At 34.4% G+C, this 23,808-nt stretch overlaps 1 protein-coding gene and 1 long non-coding RNA gene across 4 annotated transcripts in view; both read left to right on the top strand.

Annotated features, from left to right (window-relative positions):
* Nucleotides 1-23,808, top strand: part of LOC139516381 (uncharacterized) — a 341,046-nt gene that overhangs the window by 161,991 nt on the left and 155,247 nt on the right. The window lies entirely within an intron of this gene.
* Nucleotides 12,831-22,557, top strand: LOC139514848 (uncharacterized). 2 transcript variants are annotated; one of them, XR_011662726.1, is made up of 3 exons: nt 12,831-13,132; nt 14,397-14,504; nt 22,399-22,557. It is a non-coding gene; the product is annotated as an uncharacterized lncRNA (long non-coding RNA). The 2 variants fall into 2 exon arrangements; XR_011662725.1 differs by having other exon boundaries at nt 12,833-13,273.

The raw sequence follows: 23,808 nt of genomic DNA, 5'->3' as shown, positions 1-23,808 counted from the left end.
AAACATATTAGGCATTAACTGATGAAATTAAAATAAAAATTGATGTCTACAAATATAGATCAATAGTCGGATCTCAATATTAGGTCTTTCCTAAGTAGCTGGCAGACAAGAAATTCATCATTGATGTGAAGGTGCAGTTTGTGCAATATTTTATGTGGGAGATTTTGGTGTCAGTTCATTAAGAATGGGTAGAACATACAAATGATTACCAGTACCGTCGATGGGCAGAAGTTTTACTTTTATTGAGATTGATATCACAGTGAATCTCAAAAACATTTACAAGTTTGAGAGAACAATCAAAACATGTCAACCAGCGTCCATGGTTTAGAAAAGAAAACGTCAACCTACTCAGGGTATCACTGATAAAAGAGAACGTTAACTGAATCAGGACTTGTTGGAGATTGAAATTGAAAGATTGATACACAGCTATATATAAATATCTGGTGACTACTAACTTGATTTAAAGTATCAACATATTTTAAAGATAACTTTCGGTATTTATTGGTGTAATTTTGATCAGTCCTTGTTTTCTAGGCTATGTATTGTGAACTGTTGTCGTTGAATAGTTAGTAGGAATCTAACTTTTGAGTTTAAAACGTAAAACTATTTCTTTGGTTTCTCTTTTAATCACACCCAAAGAAAGAAGACCTATCCCGGCAAAAAGAGAACAGTAATGAAAAAATAATTGATTAGTTACGATGCTAGATCAGGAAGCAAACGAAGACTTGAAACAAAAACAAACATTTTATAAAGTGCTTTACTGATGACACCAAGTCGTAAACATTGTGACGGTTTGTAGTGAAACAATTCAATTTTAAAAACAAACAATGGAACAGAATATGATCCCAGCTGAAGAAATCATAAATCGCTTTTCCCAAATAGATAACTTCAAACCCTACCAGAAGCACACATCGTCCGGAATTTGCTATAGTATTTAGTGCTATGACGGCAGCGTGTTATTTAGTAAATCAATTTGCTCTACAACATGCACACTGCAGAACGGAAGGGACAATATGATCTGGATCTTTGTGATTACTCAGACATGTACTAGAACAATAGTTATTCAATGTTCAAGAAGATGTCGGGGAGAATGAAAAAACTTACAATAGGAAACGATGTAATGGATTTGTTGCAAGAAGGAGATGACACAGTGAGCCATAATTGTCAATATACCGGGCTCAGGGTGCAGTTCACAAGTGAAACTTAAAATACAAGATACCCAAATTAATTCCGATGACTGTTATAAACAGGCCGGGTATGACATCCATGCCATCATTACAAACATATGAGTGAGTGGAACACAGATTACACACAATTTTGCGATTGGAGTTGAAAGGGGAGGAAGTGGACAGTGTACTGGGACTTACGCTTTGTTGACAGCGTGACACTTATAAAAGCAATTGTTCAGGTACTTGTAGAGAAATCCGGAATTGTACAACATGAAACAACGTTAAAACAATTCTAAGGATATTATGAACATAGTCATAAGACAGAAATTGGATGATTTCCATTGTTAAAATGAAAGGAATTAAAGCAGATAAGAGTACCAAATTGACATAAATGCTCGACTAACAAGCAATACCTTTAGAATCTTTCACGTCTCTTTTCGTGTTATTGGTCGTTATGTGGAAGTTCATAGATAAGAAGTTAATCTTTAATAATCCTCCTCATAAATTATATTAGTTAGTTCATCATCATAATCTACAATCTATTAGATCAATCTCTGTATTGTGTCTCCAATTTTGTAGTGTTTTTATCCAATCGATAATGCCTGCCTATTGTCGTCTGCTCAACAAGATTTATTGTTTTGTGTTGTGCTATGTTGATGGGATCATAAGCTCAACATCGTTTTCATTTTGTTGTAGAAATCATAGCCCGAGTTCAGATATTGTTTGAAGTCGCTGTAAAAAATCTCATTCTGATCACAATTTTTCATACTTTGAAATCTCCTGATTTCTTACCTAAATGTTTTAATGGCATACCGTCTTAGACTGACACTTACAACCATTGGTATTCCAGCATACTCGATCGTGAAACATATAAACGTTCTTATTTACCCTAGGACCTAAGATTCTCATTATTGCGAATGTAGTTGAACGTGTCTCGGTTCTTATTGGGGTTAATTTTATACAAAGTCAGTTATGAAGCTTTGGATAAAACCAATATCGCAAAACCTAGCTATAGGACGATTGGTGTCTCAAATCCAAACTTGTTTCATGTCTTCCGGATTTCATCCGAAAAAATCGTTAAATATATTTCGTTTCTTGAAATTAAGGTTAATTGCTTGTTTTCATGTTTTTGTCGAGCTAAAGTTGCAGGAACCTCGACATAGGGATAGTGATCCGGCGGCGTTAGCTAATTTCTTAAAAGCTTTATATTTTAGAAAGTGGAAGACTTGGATGCTTCATACTTTGTAGATAGATGCCTCATGTTATGAAGTTTCCGTCAGTCACATTTCCAATGTCCTTGACCTCGTTTTCATGGTTTAGTGACTACTTGATAAAAAAGTTAAGATTTTTTGTAATGTTAAATTCTCTCTTATTATAAGAAATAGGATAACTATATTTGGTATCTGCGTACCTTGCAAGGTCCTCATGCTCGTCAGACAGTTTTCACTTGACCTCGACCTCATTTATGGATCAGTGAACAAGGTTTAGTTTTGGTGGTCAAGTCCATATCTCAGATACTATAAGCAATAGGTCTTGTATATTCAGTGTATGGAAGGACTGTAAGGTGTATATGTCCAACTGGCAGGTGTCATCTGACCTTGACCTCATTTTCATGGTTCAGTGGTTATTGTTAAGTTTTTGTGTTATGGTCTGTTTTTCTAATACTGTATGCAATAGGTATACTATATTTGATGTATGTAATTATTGTAAGGTGTTTATGTCTAGCTGGCATGTGTCATCTGACCTTGACCTCATTTACATGGTTCAGTGGTCAAAGTTAACTTTTTGAGTTTTGGTCTTTTTTTCTAATACTATATGCAATAGGTCAACTATATATGTATAGAAGTGTTTTATGATCTTTATGTCAGTCGTGTAAGTTTTACTGGACCTTGACCTCATTTTCACGGTTCATTGCTCCGTGTTAAGTTTTTGTATTTTGGTATGTTTTTCTTAAATTATAAGCAATACGTCAACTATATTTGTTGTGTGGAAGAATTCTTAGCTGTAAATATGCCTGCCTGGCATGGTTCATATGACATTGACCTCATTTTCATGGTTCATTGGTCAATGGTTAGTTTTCTTGGTTTAAGTTAAATTTATGTGACAGTTGTGATAAAGCTTTATGTTGAGGACTATCAATACAATATCAATGATTAGTAAAGAAGACGAGACATGTCAGCGTATGCACTCTTGTTTATTGTAGAAATACGAACACAGTTTTTTTTTAAATGGGCCATAGTTTGATATGATAGCTTTGTATATATTCCTAAGTTTCAAATTCTGAGTCAGATCCCTCTTTAAGTTCATATATATATTTAGTAATGTACCACATTTGCTGAAATAGCTTGTAAAAAGTATGTTGAATGTATCTCAATTATTTGGTTTATAAATAATATCTTGCCTGTAACGTCGCGTGACCATTCCTTTTGTCAATCTTATTCATGTAGTCCTCGCAAAGTGTTTGTTTATTTCACCATGCTTGTATTTTGAAATCATGGTTTCACTGCAGTCTATTATCCTAAAAAACGGTCCCATTAAAAGTAACATATTATGCATTCATCTTTAACATGAGTACTGGCTTGGTTATCGTGCATTTAATTTAGCTAGGTATTCGTGTTTACTTTAACTCCTATGATATATCGGGCCTTAATTTGACAATCATCCAGATGATTCACATTTCACACAACTGTTTCTCTAATGGGTATACTAGTATGCCTACCACTTTTCGGAAATAGTTTTATCTTAAATTCTGGATTAAGGAAAATTTTTCCAAGCACTTTTTGTGTGTTTAGAAATACGACGGTGAAGTTTCTGTAGACTTTTATAAATTGCTGACTAATAATAAAGAATAATGCCTGTACACTGTCTTGATCTTCCCATCCTCATCCCCTTTTGTTTTGCGACACTTTTTTGTAAAACGAAAGATTTTATTCACATGTTAGTTATGAAGAGGTAGCTGTCGTACCTGACCAGATTGTGGAATATAACCAGAATCATTCCAGTACATACGTTAGATAGGTCAATTTGAGGAATAAATTACCATACGAACTACAAGAAATATAGTATGGTATTTTAATCAAGACTTCCATTGTAAACACACTGGAAATGGTGATTAACAAACGGATAGACAAATATGTATTGTGATTATCATGGCTATTATGAGTTGTGCCTTTGTAACCGGTGGTATTTTGACAGTTATCTCTCACCTTGCCATCTCCTAATTGTTTTCAAGGTCTCCGTTACATTATTGCTTGCTCAAACGCTTGTTTATTTCCGTTCGACATCTCCTTGGACATAATTATTATTTTTTCAAAATCTTCTTTCAGTTTTAGAATAAGGATCTCAGCCACATCATCCCCCTTTTTCTACATTGTACATGTTGAATTTCAAACTGATATCTAGTAATCACCCTATCCAGTTTTCTGATTAATTAATACAATAGAAAAAGAACGATGTTTGCTTTTGGTAGGGTTTGATGTCTGGTTTGCAGTCATTGAGTTGGCATCACAGTAACTATTTTTTCTGATTTTGTACAAGGTCTTGAATTGTATTTTCTCTCCCAGAGGGATATTCAAACTCATACATCGACAATAAACTGACGCTGCCATCGATAAAAAAAAAACAACCAAAAAGACAGACAGACAAATAATAATACACAAGACACACCATAGAAAACTAAAGACTAAGCAATCCTTGAAATGTTTTCGACTTGTCGTCATCAGTAAAGCACTCAAATTTTTCGTACACTACGAATACAAGTACTGCAACCCGACTTAATTTTTTTAAACTTTATTGTTCCGGAAGAACACACACCTAAATTATATATCGATTGAAAGAGGAAAATGTGTACAATAAGAAAATTTGATCGTTAAAACCCAGAGTGGTAACACTTTTGTGAAATTGGAATACCAAGCCTGAAAATATCATTAATTCAACCATGAGGTCAAAACGAGAAATGTTCTAATACATATTCATTAGAATGCTACAAAAACGAATAAATCTTCAAAGGATGTTAAAACAACAAATTTGACTTCTGGTATAAAGGGTTGCTATTACAAAATTGCGTTAATCTTGAACATTCTTAATTTTCCGCATTTATAACATAGTATATATAGACGTGGCCTTGATCTTTTCACGTCTATTAACTTTCATATTGATTAACAATTTTTACTACAACATAAAACAGAATTATTTCTTAATTGAAATTCACCAGTTTATCAAATTATTTCAAAATTTTGTCTTTTTGAAGAAGAAAAAAACAATTCAAGCGAGGAAACAGTGTTTTAATTTTGCATCCAAATGATTTGTATTTTTGGAAAATAGGTATCTTGCTAAAGATAAATAAATATTGTGTATTTACGAAGTCGGATCGATTAGTTATAACAAATAATGATCATGGTCAAACGAGGCGAATGCGAGGTTTAGGAAAAATCATAGGTGGGACTCGGATGTATTAAGCGGGTGGTTTAGTGTAAAACAAAGTAATAAAATGCATACGCATGTCTTATTTGGATTATCTTGATAATATGTAGACTCGTCAATTATTTAAGAAAATGATAGATAATAATGCTAGATTGAACCATATATAACTTGTCTTTCAAATGCTACATTCAAATGTTCTGGTCTTAAAAAATAATAATTAACTGCATGTGAAAAAATCAAAACGTTACAGTGGGAACGTGTTTTGGAAGAATCGTAGCTATGGGTCAATTTATACATCATCGTTTTCGGATTCAATACGCGTATTAGCATTCCAGCACGCTTCACTTCCTTGATACGGACAAAATACAGTGGATTACTGATTTTGTTCAAAGCACACATGTCTCTGAATAGCATTAAGTTAATCCGTGTGTGTCTTCTCAGTCAGTCTAATTGAAACTGCTTTGGTGGCTTTGCAATATTTGAAGAAGTCCAAACAGTGGTCTGAAGTGACGCTGTCAGGACAGGTTGAAGGAAAGTTGATTCGCATGGGGGTATAGTTTGGCTAAGCTAGCATCATTTTTGTTTAGCTTTCAAGGAGTTTATTTAAATCACTGTGGTCAAGTTTAGCTTTCCGTTTCATAGAGCCATGCAACAAATGTCCAGTTGACAGCAACATATTTAACAATGACAAGGTCTCCAAGATTGTCCTTTAAAATTTTATAAATTGTTTTTTTCTGTGATTCCTTATGATGTGAAGTGGGGTCACAACCGGTCAAAGCAGAGACTGGAGGTAAAACCTTACACATAATAGTGTTCAGCACACTGCAAAATATATGTACAGGAAGGAATCAACGACCATCTTTATTACTCATAATTGTTCCTGTTTGAAACCACAGTTCCAGTGTGTTTTTCAAGGATGGAAAGAAATGCACACAAAGAATTATGACATCTGTATCTGTATATTCGACCTTCTTGTTTTGCCTCCTAAATTCTTCATCAGCAAACATGGCATGCAGGATCATTTGCATGTCTGCCTATTCATGTTTGCTGGAAAAATCCTGGCAGTCAGTTAACCTGTGAAAGATAACATATTCACAATAATTTGGTCAACAAAAAATACCGCTAGATAAAGTTTATCCTCGAGCGAAGTCAGCACCGGGTACTGAGCATGATGAAGAAGAGTAAAATCTTTACGGAACTTAAAAAGGCCTTGTTTATTTGCGTTGACGTTCAAGATTGTTTTCCGGTCTGTTATGGATCGACCATATATTACCTGAAATACCTTCGGACTCGAATTTACTCCAGTTCGGCAGATTTTATTGTAAGATTGATATTGTATCTATCAAATCTATCTACCAGCAATGACTGGACTAAGACAATTACGTCCATAATAAGTATGGTAGAAGATCGATTGCATGGTGCCAACTGATGCTTAAATGCAGCTTCTGCTTCTATTTGATTGCAAATATCGTATATATATTTTTTCGCATAGTGCCGTCTTCGCGGAAAAGAGAGGTAGGAACAGGTCCGATTGGGAGGGATATAACCTTCTCTATTGTAATATCTGCACAACACCCTACAAGAACTAGAGCACGACGGAAGACTAATTCTGGACTTATATGTACAATAAGAACTTCTCCTAACCTACACTAGATTTTCAACTTTTTCGTTAAGACTTTGAAGGTATTTAGTCATAGAAGTTACTGTTGTTACCTTCTGTCAATGCACCATTGACAAACGATTTTACCATTTTTATCATCAAATGCTTTTGTCAGTGATGATTCAATTCCCTTAGGCGCATGCATGCCAGTTGAGATGTTAATTAGTGCTTAAGGATGAGATTTGATATCAAAAGGATTTGTAATTCGCTGTTGAACATGAACTTTACGTCTAGCCGTTATGCAGTTGGTCGAGTTTTCGCATGAGAGGGTTCTTCGGGATCAAAAAAATCTCATGGATCTCATTTCTGCACTCTGCGAGCAAGTGATGGCTAAGGGACCAGCGAATTAGTGCGAACTTTTGTTTAATGCCAGCTATACCACCACGGCCTTTTTACATAACACAGAACATAAATAATGTCTTGAATACGGTCAACAGCGAGCATGGCAATATCATCTTACCTCTGTATAGGAAGCATAAAAGCCATGCGAGTACAAATTTTCTAGCAATGTTCTTGACGTATATTCATGATATTCATGATATAACTGCACGTTCAGACCCAAGTGGAATGAAGTGAATGATGATTTTGCTGCATAAACGATAGCCATACATTTACGGTTCAGAAGCGACTGTATGTGTTTTTTTTATCAATCAACTAACAAATGAACATAAGAAGCGATGCTTCATTGGCACTAGGGGGGGGGGGGTGTAGTCATAAGAGTAAAACGCGATGTTTTTAATATCGCTCCTGCGGTGGCGGCAGAGTGAAGTCATTGGTCCTCATTTGATGTATTCTTAATCTGCAGATCTCTTTGATCTAATTCTGAAAGTTTTAACATAGACTTCAATTTTCCTGCATCGGATATGGCTTCTCGTATAAAAGTATCAGATTTTGAGGATTGATCATATCTTTGGTCACCCAATCCCACCCATACGGATCAGTTAATAAAAAACTCCGTACGAATGTTCTACGGCAATACTTTTTTCACCAAAAGGTGCAATGTGAAGCTGAATAGCTAAGGTCTACTTGAGACAAAATCCAGGGTGTTCGGCTTAGAATTTTTTTAATTTGGTCCAAAGTTGGGGTCGGACACCCTACCCCTTACGGAAATGTTAATAAAAAATTCTCTACAGCAATACTTTTGCTCATGCACACTAGGTGCAAACGGAAGCTTTGGACCTATGGTCTAATTGACCAAAATTCCAAGTTGGGGTATAGCATATAGTTTTGTTTTTGAATAGAGAATAAATAAAAATAATCAAAAGTAAGCGGTTACCTCTGCTATAGAAAAAGAAATTTCGTTCAAACAGATTTGTCCGAGTAAATAAATATTAAAGCACGAGCGCAACTTTCTATTCTTGTAATGCAGAACAATTGTAACTTTATAGGAACTATTTGACAAGATGCCGAGAATATGGAAAGCTATTTGGCACAGTATCACAAAAAATAAATCTGAGTCTGACAAGCAATTGTACAAGCATTTCAATAATTTTATAACTATTTTCAATTCTATATACACTCACAGATGTTGACTATTAAAAGTAAAAGCGTGCAGCATCCTGTTTGGTATATAATGACAGCGATTATTATTGTCTTTAAATTATTGAACAGGACTAGAATTTATTTTTAAATTCATTGAATAGTGACTTCGATTGCTTAATTATGTATTAAAAACTAATAATATAGTGTTTATATATTAATAAAAACATTTTGAGTACGTTTGATTCTTAGGCAAATTTCGGGTTCATAGACATATTCGAAAACTGGCTGCTAGCGAGTGGCTGCTAGCTTGAGCCTGGTCAACGGATACATACATTATATACAAGTGAATTTACAGACAACGAACTAGCACTTTTGATTTCAATTTATATGTTACAAAGTTAAATGAGGCAATTACAAGAGAGAAAGTTTATCTAGTCGTTGCGCAAGCAAGAAACAAGAAAGCTGCGGGGATTGATAATATTCAAGCCAAAGTTTTTTTAAAACGATGTCACTAGTTCATTGCTGTACAAAACATCAGGGTATTTGCCCTTGGCCAGGTACCATTTGAGGGGACCACAGGGATTATTAATCCTATCTTAAAGCCCGGAGCAAGCTACGACAGATGGCCTCTGAATTACAGAAGCATACATGTAACTTCAATGTCCGTACCATGCAAAATATACTGTGCAGTAATTAATAATCGGCTAAACAAATGGCTTGAAGATAATGATTGTCTCTGTAATTAGCAGACCGGATTTCGGCGCTTGTATTCAATTTTTAATGAAAGAATAATCAGTCGGAAATCAATATACGTATGTTTCGTGGAGAAAAAAAAGAAATCGATACTGCAAGACGGGATTTACTTGATACAAGCTTCAAGTTATAGGAATTGTTGGTAAATTTGTAAAGCAATACAATCATTATATAAAGATGTTCAGTGCACGGTTCGAGTAAATAATATATTAACATAAGTCATCTCCATGGAGTAAAACAGGGAGGTTTTACTCTCGCCTTCGGTCTTCCCTGTATATATTGATGACTTAGCGGACCGTAACAGTCTTGACTCTAGAGTGTCTTTAAGTGAAAGAACATTAAGCATTTTGGTTTATGCTGATGACATTGCCGTAATCGCACCGGACGATCAGAGTTCACAACGTATGCTTAATGTCCTGACTTACTTTTGATCATCTTGGAAGTTGTCCGTAAACCCAGAACAGAAAAAAATAACGGATTTTTTAAAATACCTTGAGAGTTGTCTTGACGAACACCTTACATTTTAAAACTATTAAGAAACTAGCAAATTCAGCACGCTGAGGTCTTGGGGCTGTTTAGGATGTTTTCTTTCATCCAGTGGTATGTCCTTCAAGGTTGATATAGAATTGTACAACTCAATGATGGAGCATATACTAATGTACGGAAGTGGAATTTGGGGAACAAAATCGTTAAGGTTCATTATAACCTTTTGGTTAAAATGGCCGTATTTACACCTAAAAAGAAAACCTGTGCACCTGCAAAAGTTTCAAGGCATGGATAATCAAATTCTAAATGCATTTTATGGTTTAGAAAATTATAAAATTTTCTGTTTTTTGTTATTCATTTTTTTTTTCATTCCTGCATAGGATGCAAAAATAAACTAAGTTTTGAGAACGTTTGAGAAGCTCCCCTCATATACTCGATGTAGTGAGTAGTATTGATTTAAAGAACAATAGCTGGAAACACCTGTAAACAATAGGTGATTTAAACTGTGTAACTGAGTGGACCGTATCAAATGAAGCTCGTGTGTTTGTTTATTTTTTTATCTTCTGCATACTGGAGAAATGCACGTTAAAATGTAGGCAAGTGATTCATTTTCTGAAACAAAGACTTCATATAACTTTTATGTACCTAGGTCCAGCCATGCCTTCAAACTTTCTTGATGCTGCAGTTTGTCTGTACTTATAGTAAATGTTTTGGGGTAAAAACGGCTATATGTTTCAATTCTTTCGGATGAACATTAAGCGTAATAAATTCTGTTCAAAATAAAAGCATGTAAATACTTTTTCATCAATTGGTAGAAATACTTCAAGTTTTTCTACAATGGACGACCTAGAATGGGCATCATATTTGAATAAGCAGTGCGTTTCTTGACTTCGGCTACTGTGTAAACTAACACGCATTGATCAAAGTAGAACTGTTTATGGTATTAGGAGTTGGATATCACATCGACAGAAAGACTGGGATAAGGAGATGAACAAGATGGTCAACTTGTTGGAATAAAGGAACATTGTTAATCATAAGACAATAAGTACAAAAGTAGCCATGATAAAAGTCATTGAACAAGTTAAAATCCTTAATAAATCAGAATAGCAAAGATAACAATCGCGGAAAAGATAATTGAAATAATCTTAGAACACACAGGCTATACAAGACCAACTGTTCAAAAGAACTGTATGTTTCAAAGATTATTTCACGTTCGTACCGACGTGTTATGGCCCTGTTTCGTGTAGGTAAGCTTCACAGCACCGGGTACTAGGTTACTATTTTAAAAAGCAGTTAAATAAAATGAAGAAGAAGCGTAAATTCCAAGTATTTTATTTTTGCATACTGTATGATTGCGTAATAAGAGTTTCAAAATATATAACTACCAAACAGTTAAATATCTTATTTATCTGGTTATACAATATCATTTATTTTTTTAGGTCCGTCTGATGAGTGGAAATCATGAGCCATCTAGATGAGGTAATAGTGTTTAGAGTTAATTTTTGTTTAAAAAATATTAACGATTTTGATATGTTAACATGTTTTTTTATTCTCTCTATAAACATATGAAATGAGAATGATTTCTGAAAATAAGTAAATCTTATTTTGATATCATTTTGCATCTCTTTTGCTGCTTTGACCTTGGAGAGTTAAATGTAAGAAATATAGGTCTTTTTAGTGATAAATATTTGATGTTTATTTTATTTTCGCTATATTTATTATGTTTATGGATGTATTTATAGTAATTAAATACCAATAAATTCAATTATGTCTAATTTCAATCGAATGCCATTCCCTATTGACTCAATATTCTCAATAAACTAAATAAAGAAAACTATCGATAAAATAAAACCCGCAATGAGTCTTTTTCCAACTTTATGCGACTTGTTATAAATAATCAAAGTTTAATCAATTTGTTTTGACACTTTGACCGATTTTTGGTAAGGTTTGTGTTGTTCAGCTGTTAATAGTCTGTGTTGTGTTTTGTGTTTTGTTGTTCGTTTCTTTTTTGCAATATCATTATTGATTTGTTTTCGACTAAGGTAAATTGAAATAGTTTTTGTTCTTTTCAACCTCTCTTTCTTTTTATCCAATTAAAAAAAAAAAACATATTCAAATCCACCATAAAGGTGTAATATACCACCTATGATTTTCCTCAATTAGTCTTTGATAAATTTGCACTTTTCGAAAAATTGAGCAGAATTTATCGTTATTTCAAGTAAACCAATTCTTGGCATGGGTAAAGTTTTATCCTGTCCAGAACTAAAGAAAAAAATTCACATGACATTTCATTGCATTTAAAAAAACCAAACCTTCACTGAAAGTTAACCAATCAAATTCCCCCCTTATTCAACCTGTGTACCAGCTTTAGTAACCATGTTAGTTTAAGTTTCAAAATATTCTATAGAAACCCCAGATAAAAATATTATGGTTCTCTAAAATTCCCAAGACATATGTTTATAACACAGAAAAAAGGATCAATTACCTACAGCTGTAAATTCATGGGAATATTTTTTTTCTCTAAACCCAGAAAAGACCAAAATTGTTTAATTAAGACCGCAATCGTTTGATATTTCAGACTTTTATTTTACATGCAGTAATTATGATTTAGAAATAACGGATGCTTAAAAATACCTTGAGATTTGTCTTGACGAACACCTTACATTACCAAGCAATACCAAGAAACTATCAAATTCAGCAAGCTGAGGCCTTGGAGCTGTTTTGAACGTTTTGTTTTCGATTCATCTTCGTATACAACTAAATGTGACGTACCATGATTTGGTTGTATACATGTAAAACCTAAATCCAAGTCACGGTGAATATTGTGCGGTCATCCATATACGGTAGGCACTTAAAGTTAACCATCGAGAGACGTTAACCACCGAGAGTCGGTTTTTAGACCCGCCCAGTGCACCTAAGCACGCCTACTTTTGGAGCTCTTTAGTATGAAGATAAGAAAAATATACGAAATTACGGAACTGTATACCCTGTTTTATCCTTATTGTTGGTGTTTCTTGCGCATGCGCACAAAGCACGGTGATAGTTACGGTTACTGACTCAGGAACCTTGTATATTATATACGTTTAATAAACTGGATCCTTGTTGTGTTCAGTTATCGATACACTACGATGGAATTACGGACCAGTTTAACATAAACATGGTAAATAGATAGACAGCTGATAATCATAATTGATTAAGAAATAACCTTGAAGAAGAAATGAGTTAACTATTGATTACAACAGAGACGAGAATGCCATCGTGTTTGTTCTGCTAAAAAAAAGCAGGAACATTGGAGTTTATGGTTAGATTTTAAATATTTATTGTCTCCAAACTGGGTAAATTTGATATAGTAACACCCCCCCCCCCCCTTTGTTTTTAAATAACTCGAGAACCACACATCTCGCTCGCTTATCAAAGTAACAATAAGAAATATATTATTGTTAGTTTCAAGAATAATTAATCGTCAAAACTTATCCCCTCCCCGACATCAAAGGAAGTTAAATGTATTATCCCAAAATTATACCAAATTTTTATGATATAAGGACGTCTTGACAGGCTATTATTTTATTTTGTTTTGTTGGTTTTTTTTTTGCCTTGACGTCTTCCTCCTGTATGAAAAAAAACATAATAGACCCCCCCCTCCTTTTTCCCCATAATATAGCTTTTTAAGAAGTCATAATTATTTGGACTACCCCTGAATATATTTCAGACAGACTCTTCTGTAAAAAAATGTAAACATGATTTGAGAGAAATCTTTGGAATAGTTTTTTAAATGATTTAATTATTATGTCATGTATATAATTGACATTAACATAGTTATAAACTGAGAATACTAGTATAACACATAGTGTTATAGTAGTCTCAGCTATAAACTTTCCATTGTATTGACCAATATGACTAACTCATATGCTCTTTCCCATAAATGTCACAATATCAATATATTACAGTAAAACTGATAGTTTGATGACATTGTTTAAGACTATTGACCTCAGGTCAGCCTAAACTGAGTTTAAAACTGTAATTTATTCATTAAAACAGTTCAAGACATGTACCTTCTGAAATGTGATTGCATCAAAATTAAACCTAAGGCATAACATACTTAGTGTGCAGGAAGTGCCACCAAATAAATACTGATTTGTAAAATTAGATGATGATATTTGTGAAGTCAAAGATATTATAGCTAGTTATAACTGGTTTTAGATATAAATCTGAGTAAAAGATTGATTTCTATGTGCTCTTTCATGTTTAGATTATAATTTAAATTTAATCTTTTGAAGTTTTTTTTATAATATTAAGACATTAAAATCACAATTATTTATTTATACACAAACAAAAATATTTTTTGTCCTTTTTTAGTTGAATGACTGTACACAAACATTATACACACATAATTTTGATAATTCTGTAATGTTTTTTTTCTATAGCCCCAGAATGTGACAAAAGACTTATTAATCCAGATTTACAAAAAAAAGAAATAGTTCAGCTACCATAAGACTGCTATGACAAAAATTTTGCAGTTTCCAGAATTTGAGGTAGAGTATAGTTTAGCAGTGTTCCAGCTAGCTTTTTTGAGCGCCCCTGCGCCCCTCTGTGCCCTTTTGAAAAAAAGTTTAAAAAACGATCTTTTTTCATCATATCATCCGCATTTTGTTGAGTTCTTTATACACACACTTCATTAAGACAACAGATTAAAATTGTTGACACTTGTTACCTGTATATAATCACCTATTTGATTGGAGTCAATTACTTAATCAGGTGAAATTTAAGGGAGAGATCCGTTTGCGCCAAAAATGCGTCCTTTTGCGCCACAACTTTTTTTGTCCAATGCTACGTTTGCGCCACCTGTTTTAAAATTACATGGTATCATTTGCGCCAAAAATGAAACATACGATTGCGCCATTTATGGAAGAAAAATCACTTCCCTCCTCCTTTATTCGGACTTGGAACCGGCAGTTTACACGGCAAATATTTCCTTTTCTGAAACATACTTTCTTCTTACCGCCTTACTAGCTTAGTAGCTTGTCACTTCACTTTATTGTCCAAAAAGACAAACATTTAAAGATGAAATACATAAAACAGTTCATAATAATTCCTGTGGAATACTTCTGTTCTATTACTGATAGATAGAGTTTCAGCCCAAACGGATGGTGGGATCACAGCACTGTGTCATCAACATATGTGCATGGCTAAAAAAATTATCAGCAAAAGCTTCTATTTTCTTCTCTTTTTTTTTGGCATATCTTGTATTAAATATTTAGCAAAGCAATAATGTTTCTTCTCTCTCTGTACATGGACTGTCTAATGCACTTCAAGTCTCCAGAAGCTCATTTTCGTCTCCGAACATATAATACTTTTTAAGCCAAACATAAGAATAAATATTAATCCTTAATATTTATGATATACATGTGTACAGGTAAAGTGGCGCAAATGAGTTCCGAATATTGGCGCAATTGATACATTTGGAAAACAAAATTTTGGCGCAAATGATACCCCTGAAAAACGGTAATTGGCGCAAAAGGAGTGTTGCCCTAATCCCTTTGCCCTGAAGCACCAAACATCGAAGTTAAATGAATTGATTAGTTAGATTATGCAGATGCTTAGTTTGCCATAAACAATTATGCCCTTGATACAAAAGCAGAGGAAACAAAAAAGTATGAAAATAGTTGAAAAAAGTAATCATTATTACCTAGTCATATACTGTAAATAGAAAAAGAGAAAAGCACTGGTTATGATTTGGTATTTTTAATAGCATTATCATTTGTCCATAACTTGGAATATATACTGGATTGGGCTTGACATTTATTTAATATCATTGACACATGGTTGCAAGAAATGAAAGATGGTAATTTAAACCTAGCAATTTTATTAAGATTTAAAAAAAGCTTTTGATTTGGTAGAATATGATTTTCTTTGTTTAAAGCTCGACATGTATGGATTTAGTGAGACTACTGTTAGTTTTTTTAAGTCGTACCTGAATAACAAAAGGTATACATTTGTAGTGTTAACTCTGAACAACAACATGTAAAATTTGGTGTTCCCCAATGTTCTATACCTTGTCCTCTATTGTTTGTGCTATTTATAAATGACCTTCCCTTATGCATTAAAAATTGTGAAACAGACCTATATCGTTGTATTTGCTGATGACACCACTATTCATAAATCAGGGGGAAACATCTAGAAAATATAAATGATGATGTTCAAGAAGATTTATACAGGGTTGAAGAGTGGTGTAAAATGAATAACATGTTCATAGATGCAAATGAAACAAAATGTTTGATTACTGGAACAAAGCAGAAACTATTCAGACTTTTCAACCAAACTTGATAATAAATTAAAGTATTACAAAATTCTTCATGTGAAAAAATATTAGTTTCAAAATTGACAGCCCACTAAGTAACTGGAGAAATCAAATTGACCAAGGTTGTGCTAATATATCATCCAGAATATACCATCTTTCTTAAATACATTTTTTTTATATAACTGCAAGAAAACATAATACAATGGGTGTTCTGCCCCTAATTGACTACTGTTGTATTATTTGGGATGAATGTAAAAAATGAGGGATAACAAGAATTTTAAAAATCCAAAAAAAGGGCAGCATGATAAATTCTAGATGCAGATCCGTTATCCCTCTTGCGCCAGTAGGTATAAACAAACACTGTTGATAGACGGTATATAGGAGCACTATATTCCATGTTAACCATCGACGGTAGGTATAGACAAATACTGGTGATAGACGGTATATAGGAGCACTATATTGTATGTTAACCACCGACGGTAGGTATAGACATATACTGTTGATAGACGGTATATAGGAGCACTATATTGTATGTTAACTACCGACACTAGGTATAGACAAATACTGTTGATAGACGGTATATGGGAGCACTATATTGTATGTTAACCACCGACGGTAGGTATAGACAAATACTGTTGATAGACGGTATATAGGAGCACTATATTGTATGTTAACCACCGACGGTAGGTATAGACAAATACTGTTGATAGACGGTATATAGAAGCACTATATTGTATGTTAACTACCGACAGTAGGTATAGACAAATACTGTTGATAGACGGTTTATGGGAGCACTATATTGTATGTTAACCACCGACGGTAGGTATAGACATATACTGTTGATAGACGGTATATAGGAGCACTATATTGTATGTTAACCACCGACGGTAGGTATAGACAAATACTGCTGATAGACGGTATATAGGAGCACTATATTGTATGTTAACCACCGACGGTAGGTATAGACAAATACTGTTGATAGACGGTATATAGGAGCACTATATTGTATGTTAACTACCGACGGTAGGTATAGACAAATACTGTTGATAGACGGTATATAGGAGCACTATATTGTATGTTAACTACCGACAATAGGTATAGACAAATACTGTTGATAGACGGTATATGGGAGCACTATATTGTATGTTAACCACCGACGGTAGGAATAGACAAATACTGTTGATAGACGGTATATAGGAGCACTATATTGTATGTTAACCACCGACGGTAGGTATAGACAAATACTGTTGATGGACGGTATATAGAAGCACTATATTGTATGTTAACTACCGACAGTAGGTGTAGACAAATACTGTTGATAGACGGTTTATGGGAGCACTATATTGTATGTTAACCACCGACGGTAGGTACAGACAAATACTGTTGATAGACGGTATATAGGAGCACTATATTGTATGTTAACCACCGACGGTAGGTATAGACAAATACTGTTGATAGACGGTATATAGGAGCACTATATTGTATGCTAACTACCGACGGTAGGTATAGACAAATACTGTTGATAGACGGTATTTAGGAGCACTATATTGTATGTTAACTACCGACAGTAGGTATAGACAAATACTGTTGATAGACGGTTTATGGGAGCACTATATTGTATGTTAACCACCGACGGTAGGTACAGACAAATACTGTTGATAGACGGTATATAGGAGCACTATATTGTATGTTAACCACCGACGGTAGGTATAGACAAATACTGTTGATAGACGGTATATAGGAGCACTATATTGTATGCTAACTACCGACGGTAGGTATAGACAAATACTGTTGATAGACGGTATTTAGGAGCACTATATTGTATGTTAACTACCGACAGTAGGTATAGACAAATACTGTTCATAGACGGTATATGGGAGCACTATGTTGTATGTTAACCACCGACGGTAGGTATAGACAAATACTGTTGATAGACGGTATATACATTGTAGAAGCACTATATTGTATGTTAACTACCGACAGTAGGTATAGACAAATACTGTTGATAGACGGTATATAGGAGCATTATATTGTATGTTAACCAATGACGGTAGGTATAGACATATACTGTTGATAGATGGTATATAGGAGCACTATATTGTATGTTAACTACCGACAGTAGGTATAGACAAATACTGTTGATAGACGGTTTATGGGAGCACTATATTGTATGTTAACCACCGACGGTAGGTATAGACAAATTCTGTTGATAGACGGTATATAGGAGCACTATATTGTATGTTAACCACCGACTGTGGGTAGAGAAAAATAGTATTGATAGACGGTATATAGGAGTACTGTAATGCTTGTTAACCACCGATGGTAGGTATAGACAGGTACTGTTGATATACGGTATATAGGAGTACTGTATAGCATGTTAACCACCAACGGTAGGTATAGACAAATACTGTTGATAGACAGTATATAGGAGGACTATATTGCATGTTAACCACCGACGGTAGGTATAGACAAATACTGTTGATAGACGGTATATAGGAGCACTATATTGTATGTTAACTGCCAACAGTAGGTATAGACTAAAACTCTTGATAGACGGTATATAGGAGCACTATATTGTATGTTAACCACCGACAGTAGGTATAGACAAATACTGTTGATAGACGGTATATAGGAGCACTATATTGTATGTAAACTACCGACACTAGGTATAGACAAATACTGTTGATAGACGGTATATGGGAGCACTATATTGTATGTTAACCACCGACGGTAGGTATAGACAAATACTGTTGATAGACGGTATATAGGAGCACTATATTGTATGTTAACCACCGACGGTAGGTATAGACAAATACTGTTGATAGACGGTATATAGAAGCACTATATTGTATGTTAACTACCGACAGTAAGTATAGACAAATACTGTTGATAGACGGTTTATGGGAGCACTATATTGTATGTTAACCACCGACGGTAGGTATAGACATATACTGTTGATAGACGGTATATAGGAGCACTATATTGTATGTTAACCACCGACGGTAGGTATAGACAAATACTGCTGATAGACGGTATATAGGAGCACTATATTGTATGTTAACCACCGACGGTAGGTATAGACAAATACTGTTGATAGACGGTATATAGGAGCACTATATTGTATGTTAACTACCGACGGTAGGTATAGACAAATACTGTTGATAGACGGTATATAGGAGCACTATATTGTATGTTAACTACCGACAATAGGTATAGACAAATACTGTTGATAGACGGTATATGGGAGCACTATATTGTATGTTAACCACCGACGGTAGGAATAGACAAATACTGTTGATAGACGGTATATAGGAGCACTATATTGTATGTTAACCACCGACGGTAGGTATAGACAAATACTGTTGATGGACGGTATATAGAAGCACTATATTGTATGTTAACTACCGACAGTAGGTGTAGACAAATACTGTTGATAGACGGTTTATGGGAGCACTATATTGTATGTTAACCACCGACGGTAGGTACAGACAAATACTGTTGATAGACGGTATATAGGAGCACTATATTGTATGTTAACCACCGACGGTAGGTATAGACAAATACTGTTGATAGACGGTATATAGGAGCACTATATTGTATGCTAACTACCGACGGTAGGTATAGACAAATACTGTTGATAGACGGTATTTAGGAGCACTATATTGTATGTTAACTACCGACAGTAGGTATAGACAAATACTGTTGATAGACGGTTTATGGGAGCACTATATTGTATGTTAACCACCGACGGTAGGTACAGACAAATACTGTTGATAGACGGTATATAGGAGCACTATATTGTATGTTAACCACCGACGGTAGGTATAGACAAATACTGTTGATAGACGGTATATAGGAGCACTATATTGTATGCTAACTACCGACGGTAGGTATAGACAAATACTGTTGATAGACGGTATTTAGGAGCACTATATTGTATGTTAACTACCGACAGTAGGTATAGACAAATACTGTTCATAGACGGTATATGGGAGCACTATGTTGTATGTTAACCACCGACGGTAGGTATAGACAAATACTGTTGATAGACGGTATATACATTGTAGAAGCACTATATTGTATGTTAACTACCGACAGTAGGTATAGACAAATACTGTTGATAGACGGTATATAGGAGCATTATATTGTATGTTAACCAATGACGGTAGGTATAGACATATACTGTTGATAGATGGTATATAGGAGCACTATATTGTATGTTAACTACCGACAGTAGGTATAGACAAATACTGTTGATAGACGGTTTATGGGAGCACTATATTGTATGTTAACCACCGACGGTAGGTATAGACAAATTCTGTTGATAGACGGTATATAGGAGCACTATATTGTATGTTAACCACCGACTGTGGGTAGAGAAAAATAGTATTGATAGACGGTATATAGGAGTACTGTAATGCTTGTTAACCACCGATGGTAGGTATAGACAGGTACTGTTGATATACGGTATATAGGAGTACTGTATAGCATGTTAACCACCAACGGTAGGTATAGACAAATACTGTTGATAGACAGTATATAGGAGGACTATATTGCATGTTAACCACCGACGGTAGGTATAGACAAATACTGTTGATAGACGGTATATAGGAGCACTATATTGTATGTTAACTGCCAACAGTAGGTATAGACTAAAACTCTTGATAGACGGTATATAGGAGCACTATATTGTATGTTAACCACCGACAGTAGGTATAGACAAATACTGTTGATAGACGGTATATAGGAGCACTATATTGTATGTAAACTACCAACAGTAGGTAAAGACTAAAACTCTTGATAGACGGTATATGTAATAGCACTATATCGTATGTTAATCACCGACGGTAGGTATAGACAAATACTGGCGATAGACGGTATATAGGAGCACTATATTGTATGTTAACTACCGACAGTAGGTATAGACAAATACTGGTGATAGACGGTATATAGGAGCACTATATTGTATGTTAACTACCGACGGTAGGTATAGACATAAACTGTTGATAGATGGTATATAGGAGCACTATATTGTATGTTAACTACCGACAGTAGGTATAGACAAATACTGTTGATAGACGGTTTATGGGAGCACTATATTGTATATTAACCACCGACGGTAGGTATAGACATATACTGTTGATATATGGTATATAGGAGCACTATATTGTATGTTAACTACCGACAGTAGGTATAGACACATACTGTTGATACACGGTATATAGGAGCACTATATTGTATGTTAACTACCGACGGTAGGTATAGACAAATACTGTTGATAGACGGTATATAGGAGCACTATATTGTATGTTAACCACCGACGGTAGGTATAGAAAAATACTGGTGATAGACGGTATATAGGAGCAACTACCGACAGTAGGTATAGACAGATACTGTTGATAGACGGTATCAAAGAGCACTATATTGTATGTTAACCAGCGACGGTAGGTATAGACAAATACTGTTGATAGACAGTATATAGGAGCACTATATTGTATGTTAACTACCGACAGTACTGTAGGTATAGACAAATACTGTTGATAGACGGTTTATGGGAGCACTATATTGTATGTTAACCACCGACGATAGGTATAGACAAATACTGTTGATAGACGGTATATAGGAGCACTTTATTGCATGTTAACCACCGACGGTAGGTATAGACAAATACTGTTGATGGACGGTGCAAAGGAGTACTATATCGTATGTTAACCACTGACGGTAGGTATAGACAAATACTGTTGATAGACGGTATATAGGAGGACTGTATTGTATGTTAACCACAGACGGTAGGTATAGACAAATGCTGTTGATATACGGTATATAGGAGTATTGTATTTTATGTCAAACATCGACGATAGGTATGGACAAAATCCGACAAATACTGTATACAGACAGTGTATAGAAGTACTGTATTGTATGGTAAACACTGACGGTTGGTATGGACAATTTCTGTATCATGCATCAATTGTAAATAAAAGTATCATGTGAGTGACACAGGCTCATTGAAGCCTCTAGTTTTGATATTATTAATGTGGAGATCTGGTCTAATTTATCATTTTCTCTATTACATGCATGATAACTGCAACAATTGAATTGAAATAAAAGTGATAATATTTCTGTTGTAGGTTATCAAGATTTAGTGTTTCCATACAAGTGACAAAGATTGAACAACAAAAACATCTCAAACTTTACAGGACAGAGTAGACTTTTTTCACTGTGCTTAGTTTTGTCTTTATGTCTAAATTATGATACCTTTGAAAAAACCAATAAAATATGGAATAACATTTATTTCTATCTTATAAAGTGGAGTGAAGAAATAAGGGGTCATTGAAAACATAAGAATATATTGCTATCATATATGCAGATCAGCAGCCCATACATTTGCTAAAGCACATAAATATGGGACCAATAATTTCAAGTTGCCTTTTAAAAAAGACATTATTAATGTTATGCGAGATACCACCAAAGACCACTAGGTGTTGATCAAATGATATTGTAAATAAGAGGGTTGTCCAAAATATTTCCAACAGTTGTTTGATATACACTACCTTAATCAAACCACAATGGTAAAAAAAACAGTTTTGGTCAGTCTTAAAAGAAGCAAATATAATTTAGAAAAAGTGCAAGCTGTTGATAAAAACTACAAATAACTGCCAGTCCTAAATGTGGGTGGAGATTACCATTTAGCACAAATGAGTTTCTGGACTAAAGAAAGTAATTTCGGCACAAACCGATTATACCCTTTCAAAAACTATGTGTAGTCCCTTTTATAAAAGTGGCAGATTATCTATCTATCTAGAGTATCTATGACAACTAACTGCTGCTCCTAGTGACCTTAGTCTTTGGTTTTTGAAAAGATTGGATATATTGTCACAATTCTTTTCTAAGGTACCGGTCTGATAAACAGGAAGTAGCCAGATTAGCTACTAAATATATGCACACTGAAATATAGTCCCTTAAAATTCCCATGGCTGTGTACATGTTCAGATACGAACTATGAAAATTTTGTTTATATCTTTAGAGAAGTAAAATCAAGTATGTATGTCTTTATTTTTGTCAAATTGCTGTCTTGTTTTGTCCTGTTATTAGGTAACAGTACTGATACAATACTGTAAAAGTAAGGAGATGTGGTATGATTGCCAATGAGACGCCTACATGTATCCACTCAAGTTCAAATAAAGTGGATGTAAGCAGTTATATGCAACCATACTGCCTTCAACAATGAGAAAAATCATATCAAAAAAAAATTGTAAATAGGTGTTGATCAAATGATATTGTAAATAAGAGGGTTGTATATTTCATGACGGTATAATACTAAAACCCTAACAGGAGGGATTGTGCCTGATATTCATATGATGAAGACATAATCTTTCAATCAGTTTAATTAAGGTCTGGTTCTGGCATGTCAATAACTGCTAGTAGTCTGTTTGTATTTATGTATTATTGTCATTTTGTTTATTTTCTTTTGTTTCATATTCTGACATCGGACTCGGACTTCTCTTAAATTGAGTTTTACTGTGCGTATTGTTTCGCGT

The sequence above is a fragment of the Mytilus edulis genome, chromosome 3 (genome assembly GCF_963676685.1).
Source record: "Mytilus edulis chromosome 3, xbMytEdul2.2, whole genome shotgun sequence".
Taxonomy (NCBI): Eukaryota; Metazoa; Mollusca; class Bivalvia; order Mytilida; family Mytilidae; genus Mytilus; species Mytilus edulis.
The sequence above is the reverse complement of the archived record's forward strand: the minus strand, read 5'-3'. Positions and strand labels throughout refer to the sequence as shown.